Source organism: Phacochoerus africanus, chromosome 15 (assembly GCF_016906955.1).
Source record: "Phacochoerus africanus isolate WHEZ1 chromosome 15, ROS_Pafr_v1, whole genome shotgun sequence".
Classification (NCBI taxonomy): Eukaryota; Metazoa; Chordata; class Mammalia; order Artiodactyla; family Suidae; genus Phacochoerus; species Phacochoerus africanus.
In genome coordinates, this window is record NC_062558.1 from 116,739,229 (window position 1) to 116,749,423 (window position 10,195).

Sequence of the window (10,195 nt, forward strand, 5' to 3'; positions counted from 1 at the left end):
AAATTGGAGCTGTAGCTGCTGACCCACACCACAACCATAGCAGCTTGGGATCTGAGCTGTATTTGTAACCTATACCACAGCTCATAGCTAAGCTAGATCCTTAACCCACTGAGCAAGGCCAGGGATTGAACCCATATCCTCATGGACACTATTCAGGTTCCTTACTGATGATCCATAATGGGAATTCCTTCTCCAGTTTCTAATGTTGTTTTCATGATTTTTTTTCCCAAAATTACCCAACTGTCATTTAAGGTTGTAATCCCCTACACTTACCTGACAGGGGAGTTACCATGATCATGAAAGAGTTTTTCCCAGGGCGAGACTTAGCCATGGAACTCCAGATGTGCTGACCCTTGTAATTACCCCAAATGTGGGAAACTCATAATTTGTGGTAGTGGGGGAATGTGTTCAAACTCTCCTCTGGTATTTTTGCGTATCTAAAATTAGATTTGCTCAGGAGTTCCCGCTCTGGTGCAGTGGGTTAAGGATCCAGCATTGCTGCAGCTGTGGCATAAGTTGCAGCTCCAACTTGGATTCCATCCCTGGCCTGAGGACTTTCACACACCTGGGCAGTACCAAAAAAGAAAAAAAAAAAAAAAGATTGGAATCTCCTTGTGGCCATAGCCTTCCTATAGCATTTACGTTTTGATTTCAGCTTGCTAGCCTTTTAGACTTCTTTACTCAATGGTAGTCAAATAGATATTTCATAAGAGAACTTTTTGGGTGTGTCTGGTCCAACACAGAAACTCTAACACATCATAGAAATACAAGTCATCTGAAACTGATCAGGTCCCAGTTACAGATTCTTCTGGGACTGAACTCAAAGTACACAAGCAGTCTTCTAAGGAATGCCATACTGTATCCTATGTTTCTAGAGCCATGTTCTTTGTCTTGGCTCAGGTTGGCCTCATGCATCATCTTGAAGTTCTAACTGCACATTTTGCATGATCTGTGTGCATTTTGTCCTTGAACCCATAAGTCTTAACCTTTCCCTATGCAGGCTTGCATCAGCTCACATTCAAGCCCTCTCTTGGTAAAGTCATCTAGGTATTGTAGCATTTCTTTCTGTCTTTAGGATTTTACCACTATTTTCATTAGTATTTTTACTTATAGTTCTCTGGTTACAAATTTGCATAGATTATGAGTGAACTACCTGACTCCACATTTCCCTCGTTGCTGCTTGATGGTACAGAATGTGAGAAATTCTATTCAGAAGTGTACTTAATCACTTTGTAACAGAAACATCTGAACCTGGGAAAGACCTAAAAAGTGATTTCATCTAAATCTCATTTCCCACCCATTTCATAAATAGAAAAACTGAGACTCATTGATTAAAATAGTGATACAACGTGTTTCCTGCTTTACTCTGCAGTCACGGAGCTCATAGCAGCATATTGTACCCCATTACAGCATATTCCCTCAGCTGAGATTTGCTGCTAGAACTATCTTCTTAAATTTTTTTTTAATCTCAGATTATTACCTCATAAAAGAGTTCTGATACATTAGTGGTTTTTATTGAAAGCCACCTCCAATCTGTTTTGGAAATAGGCAAGGTATAAATAGTAAATAAATAATGAACCTAGGAACATAAAGGATTTTACAGCTTGTTGGCAGCAAGAGCCGAGACTGGTACTTAATTTCCAAGCCCCAGACCAGTCCTCTCTCCATAATATCCTGTCCCCTCATGCATTGCTGTGTCTCCCATTTTATGTCATTGTGGCCTTGCAGGCTCAATAAATAATCACAATCACACTGCCAGGTTTACTTCTAAATGTTTCACTTACATGTGGAGTTAGGCCAAATTTTAAAATCAGAGGTATCTGAGTTGTCTCCTTAAGTGAAAACATTATTAGCTAACCAATGGTAAAAACTCCTTAGACTAATTTTGTCAGAATAGGTCATGCATGGTGATACACAGTCTTCTCAGCTCTGCTTAGAGAAACATATTGCCTATTCTTTGAAAATTCATATGAAAGTGGCAATTTCAAGCTGAGTTTCTCTACTACCAAACTCTAATCTGCCCTAGAAAAGGAAATGCTTATAGACTAGACCACAGTTTCTCTCCATCAACTCCCTCCCCATTAATGCCCATTAATGTTCATTATTTTATACTCTCTGGAAAAAAATATTCAAAAAACAAAAAGAAAAAGGATTCAGAAACAGCATTTCAAACCAAAAAACAAAAAAACAAAACAAAACCCTGAACCACAGTAAATGTCCAATAAAATATGTTCAAGGAGGAACAAATGCTGCAGCTTGTCCTGAACCAAGTTAAGTACGACCAAAAAAGGAAAAAAAAAAAAAAAAAAAAAGGAGGAAAGAGATTAAAAAATGAAGGGCATAGATCAAGAGTTTGTCAATCCAATAGCTTCAGGCAGAATGAAGCTTGTAGTTGAGCTGTGTTTGGCAGTCATGGAATCGGCCTACAAAACTATAAATTGGAACAACTTGCCCACATTATATAACCAGATTTCATATAATCACCTCAATTTTTAGCTGATCCTGAAAAAAATGTACACAAAACACCTGAGTTTCAATATGACAACCACTGGCTGGAACCAAACCCCTTGGGGCAACTTCTTGGAAAAAAAAAAAAAAAAAAAAAAGCACATGATCCATTCTTTGCCCAGTGGCTGATGGCTGATTGCCAGTCTAGTAATGGTATTTTTTTTTTTTTAAGTCTCATAGGTATTTACATGCATGTATCAAGTAAAGGAGCTTTCTTAGCTTTATTAGAGACATGATTTCCTAGTGTCTTACCTCTTTTTTCACTACACAATCTATCAAATGCTAACTTTTAATTATACTCGGAAGTCCAACTTTCAAAGATTAAACCCAGAGTTTCAAGATTTACTCTAGTTCATAACGGCTTTCAAAACTTTGCCTGCTACTTCCATACATCTTGTTAACTTCCTTTGATAAATGTCTTATTGGCCCTGAACTGAAACACAGAGCACTGCACAGCACAGGCAGGGCTGTAAATTTTTACTCAAGTGATGGGCTTTGTTTGAACCTGTCCGACATCATTGCTGCCAGCTCTACTTCCCCATCCTGGCTTTCATTTCTTGATACACTGGGCACAATCTGAGGCTAGTCTAACAACGTTACCATTAAAGAGGGGAAAGAAAAAAGTTATAGAGCATAATTTTAATAAGCCATGGAAGATAAATGGCTTTTAAAAAAAGGATTATAAAAAACCCTATCAAGAATTTATGGTTAAATTCTAAACTGACTTTGCAATGTTAATTATAAAATTATACTTAGAGCTACTTGCAATATTAATTCTTCAAAGTATTTTCTCTGATTGCCTTTGAGTCTCAAAACTCTTCACTTTGCTGCTATTGCCACCTTTGTTTTAGGTCACAAAGGTAGTTTGTTACTTCAGTTTCTTTTCGTTTTAAAACAGTTAGCTTTCTGGTCTCCACGCTGACTCCCCTTAGATCTTGCAAATTATTTTGCTGACTGTTGGTGAATTCACCGATCTGTTGCTGTGTTGGCATTTTGTGCCTAATTTTTTTCCTGAAAATTGTGTTTGTTTTTCTTTAACTTTTCTTTATTATGGAAATTTCAAAAGGACACAAAAGTACAGAGATTAATATAATAAATCCCCATGTGCCTATTATCTAGCTTCAGCAATTAACAATGTATACAGCTAATCTTATTTTGTCTTAGATTATATATTATATAATTTTAGTCATCATACAGATATGTGATTTTGTTGTCTTTCCAAGACACAATGGCTCCTATTAATTTCTTACCAGTATTGAATTATTAATATTGACAATATTCTTACTAATTTTACTAGGAAAGATTTGAACTTATGTCAAAACTGTGTTTAAATTTCAGTAATCATTCTATAAATGTCTTTAAAAATGAATATGTTTTATTTCTTCTTCCAATTTAGTAGCTTTTTAAAAATTGTGGTAAGGACACATAACATGAAACCTACCCACATAACAAAGCTATACGTATACAAAACAGTATTGTAAATTATAGACATTACAGTGTACAGCTCTCTTAACCTTATTATTCTTGCATGACTGAAACTATATCCATTGACTAGCAACCCATCATTTCTGCCTTCCCCAAATCCCTGGCAACCTCAATTCTACTCTTTGCCTCTGTGAGTTTGACTATTTGAAATATATAAATGGAATCATGCATATTTGTTGTTCTGTGACTGGCTTCTTTCACATAGTATCATGTCCTCCAGGTTCATTCATGATGTCATATATTGCAGAATTTCCTACTTTTTAAAGGCTGACAATATTTCATTGTGTATATATGTGATACAGTCTTTATTCATTCATCTGTTGATGGACATTGGTATTGTTTTCATATCTCGGCTATTGTGAAAAGCGCTGTACTAAACATGAAAGTGCACATATCTCTTCGGTTCTTTTTGGTATACACACAAGAGTGGGACTGCTGCATCATACAGTAGTTCTATTTTTCATGCCTTAAGTAACCTCCATACTGTTTTCCATAGAGGTGGTGGCATTTTACATTATGACCAACAGAGTATAGGGATTCTAATTTCTTCACCTCCTTTCCAACACCTGCTATCTTTTGGTTTTGTGATGATGTCTTTTGGTTTGTTTGAATATGAATATACACCCTGCACTCAGTGTCTATTATTTATTTTTCTCTGTAACAGTCCCTTCTCTCTTTACTTTGTTCTTGAAATCTTATGTGGAAGGACCCGAATTCTGTAGAATTTCCTGTAGAATGTTGCATAGAATTTCCTACATTCTGTATTTGACTGATTATATTCCTATGGTAGTGTAAAATGAATTTATCTGCCTATGTGTTTACTTTAAATTATTACTTAAATCTAGAGCCTTGATTAGACTGTTTCTCTCTCCTTTCTCTCTCGCACACACACACACACACAAATATATAATTTTTTTGGTTAAAGTATAGCATAGGTTATGCAGGCTACTGCTTATTGTACCACATCAGTAAAAACAACAAATTTGACTAGACAGAGAAGGGGTGAATGGCATCTAGGGATGAAAACAATATTATATGCAAAGGTTCTGTGTCAGGAAGGAAACTGGTACAGCAGAGAGAGTGAGTGAGTGAAGGAGGAGATTGTTGAGTGAGTTAAAGATATACTGACAAAATGATAAACATACAGGGTCTGGCTAAATCTTCAAAAAAAATCCTAGTGGAAAAGAGAAGCCAGCAAGGATTTTATTTAGCATCACTTGGTATGATGAAAACAGAAGTCATATAAAGAAGCATTGAAAAAATATTAAGTGGGATTAACTTTAAATCAAATAAAAGGAATTCTTTGGAAACCTACCCCTTTGGGGGGGGGGATTTTCTTTGGACAAATGTAACTCATAACCAACAATGAATTACAGTAAAAAAATATGGTATTATTCAGATAAGAGAGGGTTCATTACAAGAATATCAATGGGATTAATTTGAATTTACTGAGAAACAAAATAGTATCTCTGCATCTATAGTTCTTCCTAACATGGAAAATTGTCTTTGTATTGTATACTGGAGTAAACAGAGGAGACTGCTGCCAGTAGATAAGATCTACTCCAGGGAGCTCAAGCTTCCTGGGCCCTCCTGGAGGTAAAGGGGAATCAGCATTTTAGCACGCCTTTGAACATGTGTGGCACCCCACTGAGAAAGTTAGGTTCAGCAAAGTTGGACTAGATAGTTAAGGAGAGATACAATTTATGCTAGATATGTGGTTCTCAGATGGTCCATGAGAGGCCTATTGCAATGATGCTCTGGGGTTGCTATAGTGAGGCTGGACTTGGTCTTCCAACTTCCATATGAGCAGCATATGGCTCTTTTATATATTGGGTATCACATATAATTGCTAGATTCTGTATGGAAAAATGATTTAAAACATATTTGAAGAGTTCCTATTGAGGCCTGACTAGTATCCATGAGGACCTGGGTTCTATCTCTGGCCTAGTTCAGTGGGTTAAGTACCTGGTGTTGCCATGAACTGCAATGTAGATCAGAGTTGCAGCACAGATCTGGTGGTATTGTGGCTGTGGCATAGGCTGGCAGCTACAGCTCTGATTCACCCACTTGCCTGGGAATTTCCATATGCCATGGGTGCCCCCTCCCAAAAAAAGCCACTAGTCTAGGGAAACAAAAAACAAAAAACCTTAGATCTAGGATGGGGGAGATCTGACTGTTTCTCTTAATTTGCCATAAAAAATTGGGGGAGTTCAGTAAGTCACTTACCCCTTGGGATTTCAAGTTCTTCCATCTGTCCCACTAGGATATGCGTATCTGCCCTGCACATCTTACAGGGTTGTTGTGAGAACCCAGAAATGTGGCAGTTTGAGTGTTTTGTACATATGCAAGCCTTTTTTTTTTTTTTTTCTCTCTCTCTCTTTTAAGTGATAAACATTCCAGACAACACAGAGGCTTGAAGAGGATCAAAAATCACTTAGATCTCCCTAGAGAGAAAGCTTGCTATTAGGGGCAAAGCTGACATTAGACATTAAAAAAATAATAATGGAAAACAACCTACTTTGCAAATTTGGTACACTCTAGTAGCTAAAAACACACTTCTGAGAAAATGTGTGTTTTAGGCTGAAAATGTATCTCCAGGGACCTAAGGACAAGAGAAGACTTAACGAAGACAGCACGTGTTTTTGCTTCTAGGTAGGATGGGGGCATCAGGGAAGAGCTCTGGATTCCTGCCTCTGACAGTGTTTCATAAGAGCTAATTTCTATAATTTCTGCTACCTGCAAAGCCCAGGGGGAGAGACATTGGGGCTTTCCTTGCTGTAGCCGTAGGGAATGTGATCATTTCCATAACCTTCCATGTTTCAGAAGTTTTGTGGGCTCCCTGAATTGTTCAACTCAATGCTTTTCTCTGCGGACTGAGCCCAGAGTCCTACCCCCCAAAATCACACGCCACATCAGAATTTCTCAAGGTATTCCAGAATTCGTTAGAATGACCTAGTCAGCTTATCTCCCACAGTTTGGCTCATGAGTGGTCTGTTTTAAATAGAGTAGAAAGAACAAGTTATTTTACGTACCCTATTACTGAGATAAAAACTCTCTTTTTCATCAGTGACTCTGAGTTTGGCTAGCTATCATGCCTCCCTCTGTATTCCCACCTGTAAAATAGAAATAATAATACTATTATTATTGTTATAAACAGATAAAAATCATCACCTATCTAAAAGTTACTGAAAAATCATGGACTTGGAGAAGAGACTTGTGGCTGCCTGATGGGAGGGGGAGGGCGTAGGAGGGATCAGGAGCTTGGGCTTATCAGACACAACTTAGAATAGATTTACAAGGAGATCCTGCTGAATAGCATTGAGAACTTTGTCTAGATACTCATGTTGCAACAGAAGAAAGGGTGGGGGAAAAAATGTAAGTGTAATGTATACATGTAAGGATAAGCTGACCCCCTTGCTGTACAGTGGGAAAATTAAAAAAAATAAATAAATAAAAAAATAAAAGTTACTGAAAATATTAAATAAGATGATTGCTTTTGTCTTTTTTTTTTTTTTTTTTTTTTTTTTTGCTATTTCTTGGGCCGCTCCCGCGGCATATGGAGATTCCCAGGCTAGGGGTCTAATCAGAGATGTAGCCACCAGCCTACCCCAGAGCCACAGCAACGCGGGATCCAAGCCGCATCTGCAATCTACACCACAGCTCACGGCAACGCCGGATCGTTAACCCACTGAGCAAGGGCAGGGACCGAACCCACAACCTCATGGTTCCTAGTCGGATTCGCTAACCACTGCGCCACGACGGGAACTCCAGATGATTGCTTTTAATTGTCAAGTACCACACAATGTTACGTAGCTAGGCTGTTTCCAAGATCATATTGCCTTGCTCCTGGAAGGTGCGGAATACAATCCAAGAGTATGATGGCTCTTTAGTTTAGTTGTTCCTCATAAAATACTTTTTTATATGTGTATGTGATTACATCTTGACCGTCCTGTTTGGAGGAGAGAAATCTACATCCAGGATGAATAGATAAGGGAGATGAAAGTACATAATAAAGGAACACCTGGAGATGCATTTTATAGTTTATGGGAAAATAAGCACAGGGGATGCCTTTAAAAAAAAAAAAAAAAAAAAAAAAAAGAAAACAAGGAATACCTCGGAGGGACTTTTTTCTTCTGTCTAGTACCCTAACTTTCTGTAGGAGTTTATTCTCCCCCATTCCAATCATGTGGGCTTCTGGGGCTCCCAGTTATTGTTCTCAAACTCATTGATGCTTGTGGGAACCAGCACTGTCTTAGCAAAGACCATACGTGGTCCACAGGGATAGTGCAGGATGGGCGCTTGCTTCAAATCAACCGTCTGTATTTTCCTCAGTAGATATCATTTGGGGCTTAAGGAAAGTCACCGTGCCTTTAGGATTATGTTGCTGGAGGCATATGAATAGGGGACAAAATGAAGTAATCACCCCCATAAGTAGTGGGACTTGAAACAAACATACAGAAAGAAGAGGGATGAAGGTAAACCCTGAGTGCATACTTCGGTTGTGCCCAGAACTAGAACTTCCCTTATATTTCCTGGTTATAAAAAATAATATATTAACTTTTTCCTCTTTAAAGATGAGCCTTTCTCTTACAGGCAAAAAAGCCTTGAGTGATCAATTTCTTCTAGATAAATATCAATATTGAAAGTCTATATATATATGATTCTTATATAGTGATACCTTTCAACATCTTGTACATGCATATTTATTTTAACTCCAAACATCAGATATGAATTGGGGAGTTTAGCGGAGAGTCTGGGCAGTTACAAGAAAGCACACAACTAAAAAAAGAAAGTTATTATATAAATTATAAATTCACTTTCAGTTATACCTGGTAAGAACTTTATTCCAGCCTCTATCCAGAAAATAAAAACATTATTCCTAAAATATATTTGCTGATCATAAAATAGAGGTTCAACAATCTGGTCTGGAGGCTGTGTTTTCTAAGAGGATCTTACTATATTTTGAAATCAATCAAAAAATATGAGTATGATATGATTCTTCCTTTCAAAAAATAACTAAGCATCTTTATTATTTTCTAAACACTTTTCAGATATGGTCTCAGAGATTTGATTGACAGTCCTCATAATTAATTTCCGTAAATTTAAACAGGAAAGGATTTGTCAGATAGCATTAAATAGTTTATAAGAATTTCCAGGATGATTAGGGGATTATGCTTGGATGATACACAGATAGGAAGAATTGAGGAAATGGAATTCTAGGGGGACCCCCTCTTGGAACCTGTGATGTTCTGGATCAGATAACTAGAACCTTTGCTATAGCTGCCCCAAGAGCAATTACCTGCTTCACCCCATTCTCTTCCCATCATCCTCAGGAGTAGAAACCATTCCTCTGTGTGGCCTCTGATGCCCCTTCCTTGCTTCTTCCTTCCTAGCCTCCTGCAAGTGTACCCATGGGCCAGAATGTAAAATTTATCTGGAGGCTTAACTGCAAAACATTCTCTGAAATAAAATTTTATTTTTCCAGTTCTGAGGTATCAGAAGCCTGCTAGAAAACCTTTATAACAGGTATACAAATCTTCAGTGTCCTCTCAATGATTTCTGTGATTTTTGTTTCATATCAACCTTGTGAGATAGGTGTTTTGTTTCCTATTTTAGAGATAAAAGGCTGAGGGTCTCCGACGATGGGACTGGAATGAGGAACTCTCTTAATGCAAAACTTGTGTTTCTTTCACTTTGCCTCACTGCTTTTCCTGATCACTTCCAGAGCTTAAGGACATACTGTACTCATATTTCTTTCCACTAACACTTCCACACAGGCCAGAATAGTTGTCAAAATGTTCACATTTAAAAAAAGAACTTATCATCCATATTAGCTACTCTTCAGAGATGAACATTTTAAGAATGGAATCAACAACTGGGTTAGATCTGACTCAGCTCAGTCTGATCTTGGGATTTTCCTAAATGACATGTTCTAGGACTATATGCCACAAAAAAGCAATCTTCGTGGTTGTCCCTTGACAGAACCCAATTTGACATTTTCAACAAGCCTTGTCAAAATGGTGAATACCAACCATAGTCTTAAAGAATGCAGTAAAGTTATGTATACAGTTAATGCCTGTACAGAATGTCTTGCAATTGTGCACCATGATCCAGTGCTAGAAAAAGAGCCACTTTTTAAAAAAAAGGTAACTAGAAAGTGCATAAGATAAAGAGAAGAGGTTGGTTTACATTATTGAAAACC

General features: G+C 37.6%; 1 non-coding gene across 1 annotated transcript; it reads left to right on the forward strand.

The window, feature by feature from the left end:
• Positions 1-265: 265 nt before the first annotated feature.
• Positions 266-423, forward strand: LOC125117148 (U1 spliceosomal RNA). Its single transcript, XR_007132510.1, has one exon. It is a non-coding gene; the product is annotated as a U1 spliceosomal RNA (small nuclear RNA).
• Positions 424-10,195: the final 9,772 nt, after the last annotated feature.